General features: G+C 37.6%; 1 protein-coding gene across 1 annotated transcript in view; it reads left to right on the forward strand.

The window, feature by feature from the left end:
- The window catches only part of ZFHX3 (zinc finger homeobox 3), a 1,297,849-nt gene that overhangs the window by 160,677 nt on the left and 1,119,195 nt on the right, over positions 1 to 17,977 (forward strand). The window contains exon 7 of the mRNA XM_057314209.1: positions 15,948 to 16,050. The gene's annotated coding sequence lies outside the window, so the exon portion shown is untranslated. The remainder of the gene's footprint in view (positions 1 to 15,947; positions 16,051 to 17,977) is intronic.

Below are 17,977 nucleotides of genomic sequence, written 5' to 3' on the forward strand. Positions count from 1 at the left end.
CATTTTTTCCCCTAGTCTGTGGGTTGTCTTCTCATTTTATTGGTACACCTTTCTCAGAGCATGAGTTTTAAATTTTAATAAAGTTTAACTTATCCATTATTTCTTTCATGGATTGTGCCTTTCATGTTGTATCTAAAGAGTTACTGCCATTCCCTAGGTTATCTAGATTTTCTCCTAGGTTATCTTCTAGGAGTTTTATGGTTTTGCATTGTACATTTAGGTCTGTGATCTATTTTGAGTTAATTTTTGTGAAAGATGTAAGGTCTGTGTCTAGATTTATGTTTTTGCATGTAGACGTTCATTTGTTTCAGCACCATTTGTTGAGGAGACTAGGTTTTCTCCATGATATTGCCTTTCCTGTTTTGTCAAAGATCAATTGACTGTATTAATGTAGATCTATTTCAAGGCTCTCTATTCTGTTCCATTGGTCTGTTTGTCTCAGTGACAAATTTTTGTTTATATCTTCTCTAATTTGTTTCTATTCATAGTTTCCTGCTTTTATTTTATAAGTGCAGTGTTCTGTCTTTTGTGTGTATGTGTGTTACTTATTATTAAAGACTGATTTCTTATGTTAATGTTTTCAAGTTTCATCCATGTTGTAGTATGTATCAAAACTGTATTCTTTTTTATTGCTGAATAGTATTGCGTTGTATGGATATACCACATTTTGTTTATCCATTCATCAGTTGGACACTTGGCTATTATGAATAATATTGCTGTGAACATTTATAAGTTTTTGTGTTGACACATGTCTTCAATTTTCAGGGGTATATACCTAGGAATGAAATTTCTGGGTCATATGGTAACTCTAGGTTTAACATTTTGAGCAACTGTGAAAAACGTTTTCAGAGCGGCCATACAGTTTTAATATGTCACAGGAATATATGAGGATTTCAACTTCTTCATGTGTCAATTTTTCCTCTATTTGATACTCATGTGGTGTTGATTTTCCTAAAATATTTCATGATTCTTGGTTATATGTTCCTTATATTGGAGATTCTCTGATTGTTGCTGTATACAGTTAAGTTTTGGATATATTATAATTCAGCAACAATAACTACAATACATATATACTTTTAAACTACAATTAACTAGAATGCTTAGAAAATGGAAATGGAGCTTCCTAAGGAAAAAAAAAAAAAAAACCCAAAAGAAAAAACCAAGCCCATTTTGCGTAAATTCTTGTGGTGAAAATTCTTCTAAAAACATTTACAAAAATATGTGAGTTTATGTTTTTGCTTTGAAAGTGTGTTTGTAGCATGAAATAACACTGGATTCTTGGGGGATTTCAAACATCTTAATGTCAGATCCATGAGTATAGGTGGTTCAGGTTGGAGATTATTATTATTATTTTAGAAGTTACGTTGCTAAATGGACTATGTGATCTCCCAACAGTTCCTTGAGCATGTTGAGTTCCTTCCATGTTGGAGCATGCCTCAAATGTTCCTAGACACTTTTCATGTTTTGATTCCAGGCTGCCTCACTTGATGAAGAACCAGAGTCAGTGCTCGGAGTATAGAAGGAAGTTTTAGGCATCAGGGAGAGGTGCTGTGGAAAACCAGTCATGATGTCTGGACCTCAAACTGGCATTCTGGAGACAGGGTAGTGCTTTCAGTGTGGAACATAGTTGTGCAAAGGCAGATGGATGGTCCAACTACCTGGACAAACTCAGGATTACTTAGGGTTGAAGGCTGTAGACTGGAGTTGTACCTGAGTCTGAGAATGATACCTGGCCCCAGGGTACTCAAGATTAGGGAAGCAAAATGAATTATGAATATGAGTGACTGTAGAGCTGGATCTAAGCTGTGAATCCCGAATAGGCCGTAGTTGATACATTGGATTTGTGTTCCATGTGAATAAGATGGAGGTGATGCCCCTCTGGGCTTGCAAGTATAACAATGCCCTCTGCAGGCCACCAGAAAATAGAGAGGTAGTGTAAATTTGTTCTTCCTTCAACAGTATTTAGACTGTTTCTTAACAATGATATTAAAATCCTCCAATAATTGAGAATTAACTTTGTGAGATCAATGGTGAGATCCTCCTCTGAGTTTACATTGTCCTTGAAAATGTGTTCTTTAGTTAATTTATAGATTGTAGCTTTTAATGTACTTTGTTTATTTTTTAAAAATATTTTATTTTAAGTAATCTCTATACCCAACATAGGGCTCAAACTAGCAACCCTGAGATCAAGAGTCACATGCTCCACTGACAGAGCCAGCCAGGTGCCCTTTAATGTACTTTAAATAATAGAATTTGAGGATGTGTCTCAGCTGCGAGAATGGAATAAACCTTTTCTTGGTATTTCAAAGTTTCAAAATTAAATGGTCACTAAAAATTTACAATAGATAGTACTCAAAGAATGATGTGGTTTCTAAAGTACATGGGGACCACTGATTTTAATTAATTTAAAAATATTAATTAAAAAATTTTACTAGGTGATACATAGGTAATGTTTAAAAATATTTCATAAAACTAAGTTAATTGACAAACTAATAAAATCTAGGCTTCTTTGAACTGTTTGGGCCCACTGAATTTGACAGTCATGCTATTTCAGACTTGGGCTGTTCCCACAAATCACCTTTAATGATCCTTCTTGGTAATGGCTTTCTGTTGGCTATCCTCTTGGGCATCCTAATAACCTCATATATATCTATTTGAACCATCTTTCTCCAGTGATCATTACTTCCAATTTTACCTTGTAGCAGAAATCTCAGGATTTCATCATTTCAATCTTGTCACACAGCTTTTCCACCTTACACTAATGTAAGGTGGTACCAAGATGTGCTCTGGAAAATTGGTGTGCAAACAAACAATTTCTTGCTCAGGAGTTCTATGTGTATTCCTATTCTACTACCACAGGGTAGACACAGTAGCTCACCTTTGTTTCATAGAAGCTTAATCATATATATCTTTATGCCAACTACATTTCCTACTATGAGGTTTTCTGCATGAATCTGTATGTTACTTTATCCCCCAGAGTATGCACTTCCTTTAGGTCAGTAAACTCTGATCGTATCATAAGTTAATGTCACAAAACTTATAATATTACACTATAAAAGTAGTATTTCTTAAATGGTGGCAATTCCTTCTGGTCACTACAGGAACATACAAATGCAGTACATTAAAAAATTTATACACCATAATAATTGTTGAACAAAATATATTCCTCTGTTGTATAGATTGTTATTTTCTTTTCTGTCATGTTTTGTTCCAGTGGTTGTCTTTTAATGTCTCATCAGAGATATTCCACAACACATGCCTCTATTGGGCTAACCTCTTAGAATCTGAGTGCTTTGGGTCTGTAATACAGGAAAAATAAGAATCGTGCCTTTCATTGCCACTGGTGGCTACCAGTATTTGATTTAGAGTTGGCAAAGTGCTTTGTGATTTTTGGAGAATGGGTCCTTCTTAATAAATGCACGGTGTCATTATTGTCACCTTTTGACCTATTTAATATTAATCAGATTATATCTACTGCTTTTCTCATCTGTTCTCTATGTTATCTCTTGAAACATTTCCCTGGATGGGCTACATGGGATTTGCCTTCGTGGCACTGTGTATTGGCTTATATTTCTCTATCAGCCCATCTTTCTCCAAAAGGACTGTAATCTCACCGCTTGTTAAGACCTCCAGATTCAGGATGTTTTTGCAGTTAGACTTACTAATGATTAATGGCCTGTAATATTATGGTTCCCAGAAGACTGAAAAATAAATTTTGCCACATTGTACAATTATTTAGAGACAAAGCACACATGGTCTAGTGGGAAGATTTTTGTTCTTACATGGGATAACGTATTATATGCACACATAATTTGGATACTTTTTTTTTTTAGAAAATGTGTTAGTGACATTAAAAGTGAAAAGGAAGGATGGGGTCGAGATAGAGGAACTCCTTTTTATAAAAACAAATAGCCATATAATTTTCTTCTGCTCCTAGAGATAGGAATGTAGATACTCCTATGTACTTCCTTCTAGAGTAATTCTATAAACAGATTTTCTTTTGGTAGAAAAAAATTCCTACTGGCTAAGATTTTACTTGTCTATCTGTTTTATGGACAAACTTGTTTGATTTTCATGGAATTCTTCAAATTGAAGGATATTAACGTGGTAGTATAAAATGGGATATTTAAAATTTTTTTGGTTGCAAACATTGGAAAACACTAATATAAGTAAAAAAGGAATGTATGACTCAACTACCTGAAAAGTTCAAGTAGGCTTAGGTACAGGTAGATCCAGGAGTTCAGAGTTGGTCATGAAGACTTAGCAAACTCTCTCTGCCTCTTTTCTCTCCTATGTTTGTTTGCACTCAAGTAAAGTCTAACCTGTGTTGACAAGATGGTTCCCAACAGTTCTAGGTAGATGTACATTTTCTAGGGAAAGAGAACATCTTTATCTTGAACTCTTCAGCAACAAACTGGGGATTAAGTTCGATTGGACTTGGATTATGTGCCCATCACTATTATTAGGATAGAATATGCTGCTTGGCAAGGTATCCCATGCCTGCTCCTGAATCTGGAGGTATAATCTGCTTGAACCACATGAGCCACTGGCACACAGGATTGAGCTAGAGTGATTTCTAAAGGAAAACCTACATGCAGGATGCTGAGCTTCCAAAAACAGCAACTATTTACTACAAATGATGACTTGGAAGACTCAGAGGATTTTCCCAGAGCATAGAAAAGCTGCTCTACACATAAAGGAAAACAGTGTCTAGAAAGAATGCTGGATTTTTTTAGTCCTACCATTGCCTTACAGAATAGCCAGAACTGAATCTTTCATTATGATGTATGTTATCATTGATACTTTAATATATTATAAATAATGACTACTAACACTCAAATGTTTAATTTTTGTTCCTGAATATTAAAATAAGTCTAATTTGTTTAATATTCAAGGAGAAATGGTTAGCTAACTACACACCAAATCTGGAAACTTGACTTACTGACATAATTATGATATGCCATGGAATCTTTTATTTTTTCGTAAAGAAGTCTGTAAGGCAGAGAATTTTACTCCCCAGAAACAGTTTGTGCTTAGAAGCAAATTTTGTGTTTGTTGCTATTTAACTTGGAACTGAAGAAGGTGAGCCCAGTACGGAGAGGGAAAGTACTGACATTTGCAAATTGAGCTGCTGAGAGCAGTACTTAAAGTTCATCTGTGAATTTTATCATCATGTCTCAACATACAAACATGGTTGAGAATGACTTTTGAGTGGTTGATAGCCATTTAGTGAGTAGGAGATAAACAGGAGTGAAACATTATCGACTAATACTGACCCCCATTACTGTGCTCCCCTTACCAGCAGGGGGAAATTTCTTTGCTTTCTCTGTTGTTCAGCAAGTATAGGCAAGAATCTGATTTCTTTGTAGAAGGAAGCATTTCTCATTCATGGGTAGCAACTGCTGTACAACTTACGAAGGAGGAAATTTCCAGGTGCAGAGGGTTGCAAGAATGGGGGTGGACTGTTCCTGCCAATATACTAGAACCACAGGATTACAGAATGTTAGAGGTAAGAAGGATTTTTGAGATCATCTAGTCCCACATGTCATTTCATACAGGAAGAGAACGAATTGTTTAGAAACGATGTGATTCATGCAGGTTATTTTTTTATCCTTGTGAGTGACACATGGCAAAACGGAGGAAAATGTGACCTTTGGAGGCAGACAGACCAGTGTATAGTTACCATTCTTCTGCTAAGAGTGCAGTCTTGAGCCAGTTCCTTAACACCTGAGTGCGGTTGACATTCAGTTGTTTAGTGGGGCATTAATAGTGATATTGTCGATAAAGCAGCAATTAGAGTGCTTTGTACATAGAGCATGCTCAGGAAATACTATTTGGCTTCTCCCATGCTGGGAAGTATCTCATTTACTTAGTTGAAATATACCATCTCTATCTTGAAGTGCCCTTGTAAGCCTTCACTTTATAAAGCCTTCCATAGTATCACTGATGAGTGCCAATAATCCATTCATATTTGTTGATTTGATTTCTTTGAATCCAACCCTTCTACATGAAGCAGGGGGACAGATTTCAGTTCATGTTTACTTGATAATATTGTGCTTTGTTTGTTTGTTTATTTATTTATTTATTTATTTTTAAAGATTTTTGTTTATTTGACAGAGAGACAGCCAGCGAGAGAGGGAACACAAGCAGGGGGAGTGGGAGAGGAAGAGGCAGGCTCCCAGTGGAGGAGCCTGATGTGGGGCTCGATCCCAGAATGCCAGGATCACGCCCTGAGCCGAAGGCAGCCGCCTAACAACTGTGCTACCCAGGTGCCCCATGTGCCCCATGTGCTTTGTTTATTGAATACATCTGTCTCTGTGAACATTTCACATTCCAACATGGAAGTCAACACAAACATAAATACAGATGGATATAGCTACATGTAACACAAAGTAATTTCAGAGCTTGACCTGGTCCTTGCCTGCCTTTCTCTCATCTACCCTGTCACCCTCATTATCAGGTTTTGTCTCACTAGCTTTCAGGATGTTCCTCCAAAATTAAGTTTCTGCTCCACAACCTTGACACTGGATGTTCCCTCTGCCAGAAATAGTCTTTCCCCATCTTGCTTGGCTCTTTGTTGTCACTCAGATATTTTAAGAGTTCTTTGCCGATCAGCTATCCGAGATGGCCTCTAGTCCTTTGTATCACATTAACCTGTTAAGTTTTCAATAGAACACTGTTAGCTTATTTTTTGATGCCTGTTTTCTGCCGTTGGGGTATTAACTACAGTGAGTACATAGTTACCACAGTTAACTGTTACATGAATAACTACATAGTATCTATGTAGTTACCTCTCTTGTTCCTCACTTCATAATCAGTGCCTAAGGCAGGTGTCCATCACACAGGCAGATGCTTAATAAGTATCTGTTGGATTAACAAAGAATGAATTTGAACGACCCATATAGGCAGCATTGTGCATCATGAAAGTGACCTGGGCCAGTATTCTAAGCTACTTTCACTCCAGACTATGTGGTCCTTGGAGAGAATTCCAACTTTTAATCTTGATGGCTTTTCTGATAAAATAAGGAGGGTTAAACTAGATTGCTTAAGGTTTCTTTCAGCTCTTCCATTCTGTGATTCTCTGTCTGTTTTCTTCCATGCTAGACAATTGACACACTACCCTCAAATATGGCACGATATTTTAAACTGAAGTCATTTGGGAAATAGCAGTGAAGGAAGGAACTTGTGACCTTTCCCTTCTTCCCTGAAGTAGGTCCTCAGATCCTCATGTGAGAGCTGCCCTTCTCACCAGCACTGTTATCTCCCAAAATGAAGCAATACTGAGAGAGGAGTCCCAACCAACAGGCCTCGCTAAATTTCCACCAGTTACTATCTTTAGCTTATACGCTTTTGCCCTATCATGTATTCCCATGATTTTCTACTTTTTATCAAACCTACTCTTAAAAACACTCAGGCAGGGGCGCCTGGGTGGTTCAGTGTGTTAAGCACCTGCTTTCAGCTCAGATCATGATCCTAGGGTACTGGGATCAAGGCCCCATGTTTTGTCAGGCTCCCAAGCAGGGAGCCTGCTTCTCCCTCTCCCTCTGCCACTCCCCCTGCTTGTACTCTCTCTGTCAAATAAATAAATAAAATCTTAAAAAAACAAAACAAAACCATTCAGGCATATCTGCTTCTTCAGGTCTTTCATTTCCTTACCAAGTCTCCAGTGTAATGAGAAACTTACATTAATAAATATGTATGCTTTTATCCTGTTAATTTATTTGTCTTTATCAGTTTAATTTTTAGGCCCAGCCAGGTGTACCCTAAGAGGGTCGAGGAAAAGTTTTTCCTCCTTTACACACTCTAATAATAATTTACTCTTATAAGGACAGGTGGTCTTTTAGATAGCTTTTGTGTATCAAAACACAAACCACATGCCAGGTAGTAGCTGATGGTTCAGATATTAGATGAGAAAGAAGTATTATCCAAGAAAAAATGAATAGCTTTACATGGGGTGAAGTATTCTAATGCTAGTGGAAGATAAATCCATAAAATATAAAGGATCTTTCTGATAAATGGAAGAAATGTAATAGCAATTAAAACATTTTTAACCATCCAAATTATTCTTTTCTATATAATTTTCAGAAGTTATATAAAATTAATTTTTAGACCTTTCATTTTGTGATTTCCTTTATGAACAAATACTAACAATTTGTGGAATTCTTTTCCTTTCTCACACCGTTTGCCTTTCAGAATGAGTATTATTTAAATACTCCATTAGTTTCCTATTGCTGCTTTAATAAATTACCATAAACTCAAGAGTTTGAAGTAGCACAGATTTATTATTTTATATTCAGGAAGTCAGAATCTGAAATTGATCTTGTTGGACTGAGATCAAGGTGTCAATGAGGCTTCATTCCTTCTGGAGGCTCAAGGGGAGAATTCGTTTTCTTGGATCGTTCATTTTTTAGAATCTGCCCCCATTCCTTGGTTTCAGAGCCCATTCCTCCATCTGCAAAGCCCGCAATGTCCAGTTAAGTCTTTCTTATATCAATCACTTTGGTACTTACTCTTTGGCCTTCTTCTTGCACATTTGAAGACCCCAGTGATTACAGTGGGGACTACCCAATATAATCTCCCTCTTTTAAGATCAGCTGATTATTAGCCTTAATTCCATCTGTAACCTTAATTCCCTTTTGCTGGATAATGTAACATATTCACTGGGAAATAGGACACAGATATCTTTGGGCGGCCATTATGCTGCCTGTCATACATTACTTATGAGAAAAAGAGCATCCCCTAAGGAAAGCCAAATTCCAAAGCATATGCTGAAATGAAAGCAATGTATGGGAGGATAGCCACATTCTTGGTTTAAGAGAAAAGGTGATTGCATTTACTTTTTTGGGTTATTGAAGAACAGCTACCATGTAGAGTAAGTAATGTTCCAAGAGCTTGTTGGAAATACCAACTGCTAGGTATTTGCATCTTAGATTTCAGAAAACCTGTCTTGATCCTGAAACTCTTTTAGTCTGCAAGCACCATCTTTTATGCATTGAGTTGGTGGAAAGCTGACGGTCCCATTTAAATAGATCTATAGCCCATAGAAAATGTTCACAAATGTAGTTTCGTTGGAGACTCCTTTGCCCTGGAACTCTTGCCTCAAATGATTTATGCAAAAATCTACAACTATGACCAACAACACAATGGAAACCTATAATATTCCCCTGTGGAATATCGAATGTAAATTTCTGCTCTGCCTACCTGGTAGCCAGATATACAGAGGAAGGAAAAGTTAACTTCTGGCCCTGATTCATCACTTTTATTGAAGTTAAATTCTTTTGTTTTAATGCACACTTGATTGAGCAAGCATTTATTGAGGCGGTTATGGTTTGTGGGAGAAAGAGACAGTTGAAGAAAGAACAAATGAATATAATGTAAATCAAATACTTAGTCCTTTTAAAGTAACTACAAAGACTTAAATGTGTGTTCTTAATGGTAATTTTTACAAAACTCCAATAGGAGGCTTTGACAGTGATTGTTTTGGTGGGGAGATGGGTTTTCTTTTCACATGCTAATCACCTGCTCCTGGTGATATTTCTCTCCTTGACTGCAGTCACAGAATTGAATAATTTATGGAATGAATTTTGTTGTAAATTTATTGTGTCACAAGCAGGTTGTAATTTCACTAACAGTTCACTTAAGTTATTAAGTTAAAAAAAATGTGGTTGATAGGATAGTGCATTTGGAGGGTTTTTTTCCTCCCTGCAAGTTCACATCTTACATATTTTCAAAACAGAGCACTTGCCTAATTTTTATTCAGAATCTGATATGCGAGAAGAAGGCACACATTAACATAAGTGGAATTGCATTTGCACACTATTGTTGAATTTTAGAAGTCGTAAACAAATTATTGAAGATTTTATGGAGACAGAAATAGCATTAAAGCCCCAGTGCTTTGGAGCTCCTGCCATTGTTTTCTGAATAACTGTCCCCTGCTTGCTGATGACGAATGAAGAGTCGGTGGTGTAAAGGTGAAGATGCTCTTGGGAAGGGAAAAAGCCACATTGATTCCTTGAAATTTTGCTTCAACACCGAGGTTAAGATAATGGCAAATTGTCACTCCCCCAAATCTTATCCAATACAGATGGAATACAATGGAGAATAGAAAAAAAAAATCTTTAAAAATCTTTCACAGGGGTTTCTGATTGGCCTTCATCTACATTGAAGACATTCTCAGGGCTTCTTTTTTAATGGTCGTTCTGCTGTGAGAAGAGGAAACATTTGGCCACTGCAGAAACCTCTGCTTAGTTTCTGCCCCCAATGCTTCAGCATTCAGCAAACACACATTTAAGGTCTCCTGTTATTTACATTGAAATTTTTCTATTGACCCTGCCAGTGTGAATGAATTTCAAACAAGTCATTTCTTTCTCTTCATAGATGATTTCCCTAGGTTCCTGATGGGGGTTACTTTTAATTCCTCTAGGACTACCCTCTATTCCTGTTAGCACCCCGAGGATTTGCTTTCTGTTTTCCACCCTGTTGCCCACGTGTGCCCCCCCCCTTTCCTTGCACCCTACCCTGGGTATTCCAACTCTTGTGCAGGGGATGTTGGATAATAGCCACTATTCTTGAACAGGAATACTTTATAGGTCTTCAGAATAGACATTTTCACCATCTGTTACATAGAATCTGGAAATGTGATGGAAAAACAGGTTATAATTAACTAAAAAATAGGTTAGACTCTGTGTATCTTAATGCATTTAGAGTTGAGGAAATAGCCTCTCAAATTTTCATGAAAAGAAATGGAGCTTGTGCTGTCTTTTTTTTTTTTTTTAATAAGATTTTTTTGGGAGCAGTTTTGGGCTTACAAAAATTCTAAGGGAAAGCACAGAGAGCTCTCATATACTCCCTCCTCTCCTGCCCAGTTTCCCCTGTTAACATATTGCCTTAGTGTGTATATTTTTTACAATTGATGAACCAATTGTTGACACATCATTATTAACTAACATTCATCATTTACGTTAGCGTTTACTCTTGGTGTTGTATGTTCTATGGATTTCGACAAATGTATAATGACATGTGTCCACTATTATGGCATCATATTAAACAGTTTCACTGCCCTGTACTTCATCATTCACCCCTACTCCTAAACCCTTGTAAATCACTTCTTTTTATTGTGAAGGGGTCCAGGACAAGTCTCTCCAAAATGTGCCACTTTGGCTTGTGGGATATTTTGAGTTGAAGGTAATCAAGACCCTGTGGGTTCAAGAGAAACTTTTGTCCTTCTTTTAACTACCTAGGAGAATCTAAATTGGGGGTCTTTCCCAGAATAAGAGTTACTACCAGAGATAAATTTTATCCGAGTGACCCATCTGTTTGGCAGGATAAACATCTAACTACCAAACATCTGCTCTTCTTATTGCCCTGTGATTTACCTTCCTCCCCTTTGAAGCCCCAGGCCCCTATTCCATTCCTTAGCTCAGGACGGCATATATACCTCATTTTGCCTTTCTATCTTTGAACTTCTCCTGTATGTGAGATTCCTATATGTACCAACCGAAATTTCATTTTCTCTTCTTAACCTTTCTCATGTCAATTTAATTCTTAGACCAGCTGGAAGAACCTTTGAAGTACAGAGAAAAATTTTTCCTTCCCAATGACTGTTTCCATAGTTTTACCTTTTCTAGAACGTCATACAGTTAGAGTCATACAGGTAGCCTTTTCAGATTGGCTGAACAATATGCATTTAAGATTCATCCAAGTCTTTTTGTGGCTTGATAGTTCATTTCTTTTTAATTGGTGAGTAATCAGCTTATACCTTTAATTGGTTAGCATTGAGTTAGGAACTTGGGTTTTCTGATATGGGAGAAAAGGAAAAAGAGACTTACCTTTTGCTTCTGGGTCCAGCCTGGCATTTTTTTTTTTCCTATCACTGATAACCTGGTACATTTAAATCACCAGCATAATTTATGGATACCAGATAATGAGACTGTTTTAACAATCCACATGGGAAAATGAGACTCATTAATTTGATTACATTTCATATATTCATATTAGCATTTTCCCTTCATTAATTATAAAAGGCATACAATGTCTCATCTCTTGCTCACTAAGAAAAAAAGACTTGTTTTTAATGCTGCCAGGTATACATGTGATCTGAAACCAGTTCAGGGACGTTATTAGTCTGTGTGTCTATACTTGTCTCATATCAGGCATAGTCAATCCACAAATTTTTTTCAATACATATTGGATATTAGGTACCAGTGTGTATATTGGGAAAAGACTGGTCAATAAGATTGGTGAATAAGCTAACAGCATTCTTATTGTAAAGAATAGAGAGGCAATAAACAAATAATGAACAATTTAGGTCCTAAAAAGTTCTAAGAAGAAAACAGTTTAATGTGGTGGAGTATGTACATGTATGTGTATGTAGTGTGTTTGTAGTCTGTGTGAGTATACGTGGGTATGTGTAGTATGTAGATGTGTATGGTGTGTGCATGTGTAGTGCATATGTTCAGTGCATGCACACATTTAAAGTGTGAAGTGTGTCAGGAGGCAGGTTGAAACTGCTTTTGCTAGGGTATTTAGGGAAAGCCTCTCGAAGGAGGTGGCAATTAATTTGACGAGCTGCAGGCAACCATGTGAAGATCTGGGGAAGGGCATTCTAGGTACAGGGAACAGTAGGAGCATCAGCCCTGACTGGGAGCTGTCTTTTCCCCAAGAACTGAAAGAAGGCTGATGGGATCGGAGCAGAGCTAGTGATGGGGAAATGGAGATAGAGGAAAGGCAGATAGAAGCCAGATTTTATCTGGCCTTGTAGGCCAGGACTGTTTGTTCTAAATGTATTGAAAACAATTAACCTCACCCAAACAGAGGTCTGCCTTTTGCCCTTGGCTCCTGAAAGCTTTGCCTGTTAAGACAGTCTTTGTCTACCTGGTAGTCCTGAGCCACACTGGATAGTTTGACACTGTGATTTATGGTGGTTGGTTTGGGCCATATAGTAGCATCTCAACTTCCAGAGGGCCAGAGACTAAAGATTAGCAATGTGGACAGCCAGCCATATATAGGTGACTGAATCCCAATAAAAATTCTGAATATCAGTGGTTGGTTGAACTTCCCTGGTTGGCAGTAACACCATGAATATTGTCATACATCTTCAGAGGGAAGAGTTAGCGCTATACATGACTCTGCTGGAAATGACAACTGGAAGCTTTGGGTGGAGCTGTCCTGGACTCTGGCCCATGCTCTTCTTCCCTTGGCTGATTTCTGTCTGTGTCCTTTCTTTGTAATAAACAAGAACCATGAGTATAATAGCTTTTAGTGAGTTCTGTGAGGTTTTCTATCAAGTTATCCAAACTGAGGGTGGTCTTAGGGACTCCCAAACTTATAATTGGTGACACAAGTGAGGGTGGTCATGGGACCCCTGAACTTTGTAGTTGGTGTCAGAAGTGAGAGTGATTTTGGAGTCTCCTTAAATCTGCAGAAGCCATTGGAGTTTAAGCAAGGGAGGAACAATGTTTGATTTCTATTTTAGGAGGATGGCTTTGACTGCTCTGTTACATGTTAGAGTAGTCTGGAAAGAGGTGGTAGAGACTTAACCAGGATGACATCAGTGGAGAAATGGTTAGATAAGGCATATGTTTTGTCCATAAAGGTGACAGTACTTAATGATGAGTTGAGTATCATATTTGCTGTCACAGACAGGTGTTTATGGCTGGCAGATAAATACCACTATTAAATACCAACAGGTTTTAGGTTGTATAACAAACAGGAAGACTTTCTGAGAAATCTGGAAAACTGTTTCTGAGCCCTTTGAGCTCATTCTCTCCTTAGGACTACATCTTAAAACATGTTTAATACCATACTATTAGTATTCACAAATCTTCCGGTAACAGTTCTCTTTGTGTGTAATTCAAATTCTCTTTGTGTGTGTAGTTTAGGAAAATTGGAGACTACTTGGATTTTATGTATTGGGTGTGCATTTGGAAGCTGATACTTTCTTTAAGGTTGTTGTGCTCTTGTGTCATGCCTCATGTTCTACGGCATTTAGGAATTTCACGAATCTTATTTTCTTCTGCATAGGATATAAAATGAATGTTAACTTTGAGAAATGTATACAATTTCTAGCACTGGGTCTAGCGTATAAAAGGTACTAAATAAGTATTGGAAGAACGAAGGAGGGAATAAATGAATGGCATTTGAGCATTGACCTTCATCCCAATAATAAGCAAAGGAGGAGCTCACAGGTTTTCAAGTGTTGAGGTCTGGGGCTGACAGGTGTCTTCACTACTATAATCTATTCTACGGGTAACAGTCTGAAGTTTGGCTCAGTTGAAAAGGATATCATGTGAATAATACCATTTCTGTTAGTTTAAATCCATTTCCTTTTTTTAGAAGAAAGCATTATTTTGTTTACTCACTATATCTTCATTGAATCCCTGCTGGATACCAAGCATTAGGCTGGCCCTGGAGATTATAAAAGCAAAGAAGATCTCATCCTTACCCTCAATGATTTCATCATTTCATGTTCTCAGCGAGCAATGTTTCCTTAGGGGATAGGGAGATGGAGAGAAGAGGAATAGTTTTATGTAGGACAAGACATTTCCTGAGGTTGAGGTCCAGACAGCATGCTCTGGGGACAAAATAGAAAGCAGGAGGCAAGAACGCTGAAGTTACCTTATATCTCTTCTCTGACTCATTTCTACACTGGGTAGATAAGCAGGATTAAACATTCAAGTCTATCAGTCCTTTTCCTACTAAAAGACATAAATTGCATACCACTTCTTCTAAGCAGGTAAAAACTCTTCCTGAACATTCTCTATGAATCTTTGTTCTTCTGCTCCATCTTCCTCTGGGCTCTGGGAAATTGATGACCCCTTCCTGAAGTTCTATAAGAGTTTTAACAAGGGATAAAACAATGAATTGTTCTCAAGTGGTTTTTAATCTGTAGATAAATAAAGCAAATTCTTAAATATATGATGAGGAGAATAATGCAAGTTAAATACAGTCTTCTAAGGGGAGAGAAGGTTCTGGGTGTGGGGCACAAATCATATGTGCTGGGAGTAGAGGTGGGGAGCTGGGAAGTGGTGGGGCGAGGATTAGGAAAGGTGGTATGCTACAATCAGCTTGTATTGTTTCTCTGTAGCCTATTATGTTTTCAGGAATTTTGCCTATTGGTTGATACCAACTTAATAGCTTCAAATCAGCACTGGTGAGAGTACTGACACAGGAATTGGTAAAGGCTAAAGCTCAGGGCTTTGTCCATCCCATGCTGATTGTTAAACACTTAACAATCGCCCCAGTGAATGTTGGAAAACCTCGGCTCTCAGATAAACCTGGGATGAAAAAGGAAAAACACTCTAGGTAGAGCACCTAACTCAAATCTAGGTAGGAAGGCAAGAAAGGACATGGTGTGTGTGTGTGTGTGTGTGTGTGTGTGTGTGAGAGAGAGAGAGAGAGAGAGAGAGAGATAGTGCAAAGGTCAGCATGATTGAGGGGTAGGAGAAACATAGGGGAGGATTAGGAATGAAGCTGGAAGGTAGGCTAGGGTCGTGAATATCCAAATACTCAGCTAAAGGATTTTGAAAGTTCATTTGATAAACAGTGAAAGGTTTTACAGCACAAGAGTGAGACAAGCAGAGATGATGTTGTACAGTTTGTTTAGGTTTTATTTTTGTTTATTTTAGAAAGAGAGTGTGCAAGAGGGCTGGGGAGGGGCAGGGGAAGAGGGAGAGAGAATCTTAAGCAGATTCCCTGCTGAGCATGGAGCCTGATGAGGGGCTTGATCTCATGACCCTGAGATCATGACCTGAGCTGAAACCAAGAGTCAGATGCTCAACCACTGAGTGACGCAGGCGCCCCAACAGTTTGTTTAATCTGTCATCCAAGATTAAGGTCATAGAGTCCTCTGAAACTCCTTGTTTAGGGTCCTCTGTGTGCATTTTCCAAATCTTATAGCTCTTACTTTCACAATTTCTATTCATTCCATCTCCTCATTTCCGTTGCAGGTGGGAAGCCTTGGAGGTGCCCTTGGGTGTAGAAAAGAGGTTTCTGTCTTTAGAAGGCCTTTCCACATCAAAATTACATCTTTGGCATTTGTAGAGGTGTGAGGTAAGAGATCTTATTACTCTGTCCCCCAAGATGCTCAGCAAGTTATTCCAATTTATTGACTAGTTCATCCTTTCCTTACTGATTTTAAAGGCTGGGACACAAACAGATAATAATGTTAAGATCCAGACTTAGATCCTCAGACTGTGTGGTGCTTTTCCCAGTGAGTTCTAAGTATACTAGCGTCCCTAAGGTTATCTAAAACCCTTTCCTTTACTGCAAAGTTTTCTAACATGTCGTATCAGTTGGCTTCTTTTAATTGGGTTCCCCTAGAAGCAGATTCTGTGGCAGAGTAGTAGGGCACTGGGGAACTGAATGAAACAAGGAAGGGAGGGTAGTTAACAAACATTCTTTTATGATGCAAGTTACCATTAGTTTTGGTCTTAATCTGGGTAATAAAAATTGTAACAGCTAACACATAATGCTTATTATGTTCTAGGTACTGTTTTAAAATCCTTTACAAATCTTGATGAATTTATTCTTTAAAAAATCTTTTTTATTGTTGTTGATATACAATGTTACACTAGCTTCTGGTGTATAACATAATGATTGAACAACTCTGTATGTTATGCTGTGCTGACCGCAAGTGTAGCTACCATCTCTCACCATACAGTGCTGTTAAAATACCCTTGACTATATTCACTATGCTCCACCTTTCATTTCCTGAGTTATTCATTCTATAACTGGAAGCCTGTATCTCCCACTCCCCTTCTCCCATTTTGCCCTCACCCCTCTCCCCCTTCCCCTCTGAGAGCATCAATTTGTTCTCTGTATTTATGGTTCTGTTTCTGCTTTTTTGGTTTGTCCATTTGTTTTAAATGCCACATATAAGTGAAATCTTGTGGTATTTTCTTTCTCTGACTTACTTCACTTAGCATAATATCCTCTAGGTCCATCCTTGTTGTTGAAAATGGTAAGATCTCATTTTTTAAATGACTAAGTAATATTACGTCTTCTTTATCCACTTATGGATCAGTGGATACTTGGGTTGCTTCCATATTTTGGTATTGTAAATAATGCTACGATAAACACGGGGATGCATATATTTTTTTGAATTAGTGTTTTCATTTTCTTTAGGTAAAGGACCAGCAGTGAATGACTGGATCATATGGTAGTTCCATTTTTAATTTTTTGAGGAATTTCCATACGGTTTTCCACAGTGGCTACACCAATTTACATTCCCACCAATAGTGCTCTCAAGTTCTTCTTTGTCCACATCCTCACCAACAATTGTTACTTCTTGTCTTTTTGATTCTAGCCATTGTGAGAGGTGTAAGGTGATATTTCATTGTGGTTTTGATTTGCATTTCCCTGATGATTAGTGATACTGAACATCTTTTCATGTATCTGTTGGCCATCTGTATATATTCTTGGAAAAATGTCTATTCAGGTCCTCTGCCCATTTTTAATCAACTTATTTGGGTTTTTTCTTCATTTTTTGTTTTGGTATTGAGTTGTATAATTTCTTTACGTGTTTTGGATATTAACCCCTGATTGAATATGTCGTTTGTGAGTATCTTCTCCCATTTGTTAGGTTATCTTTTTGTTTTGTTGGTGGTTACCTTTGCTGTGCAAAAGCTTTTTATTTTTGTGTAGTTACAATAATTTATTTTTGTTTTTGCTTTCCTTGCCTTAGGAGACATATCTGGAAAAACATTGGAAAGGCTGATGTCAAAGAGTTTACTGCCTGTGTTGTCTTCTAGGAGTTTTATGGTTTCAGTTCTCACATTTAGGTCTTTAATCCATTTTGAGTTTGTTTTTGGGTATGATGAAAGAAAGTACTCCAGTTTCATTCTTTTGCATGCAGCTGTCTAGTTTTCCCAGTACCATTTATTGAGGAGACTCTCTTTCCCCCATTGTCTTGCCTCCTTTGTCATAAATTAATTAATCATATAAGTCTGGTTATTTCTGGGCTCTCTATTCTGTTCTG

Source organism: Ursus arctos, unplaced genomic scaffold, assembly GCF_023065955.2.
Source record: "Ursus arctos isolate Adak ecotype North America unplaced genomic scaffold, UrsArc2.0 scaffold_19, whole genome shotgun sequence".
Lineage (NCBI taxonomy): Eukaryota > Metazoa > Chordata > Mammalia > Carnivora > Ursidae > Ursus > Ursus arctos.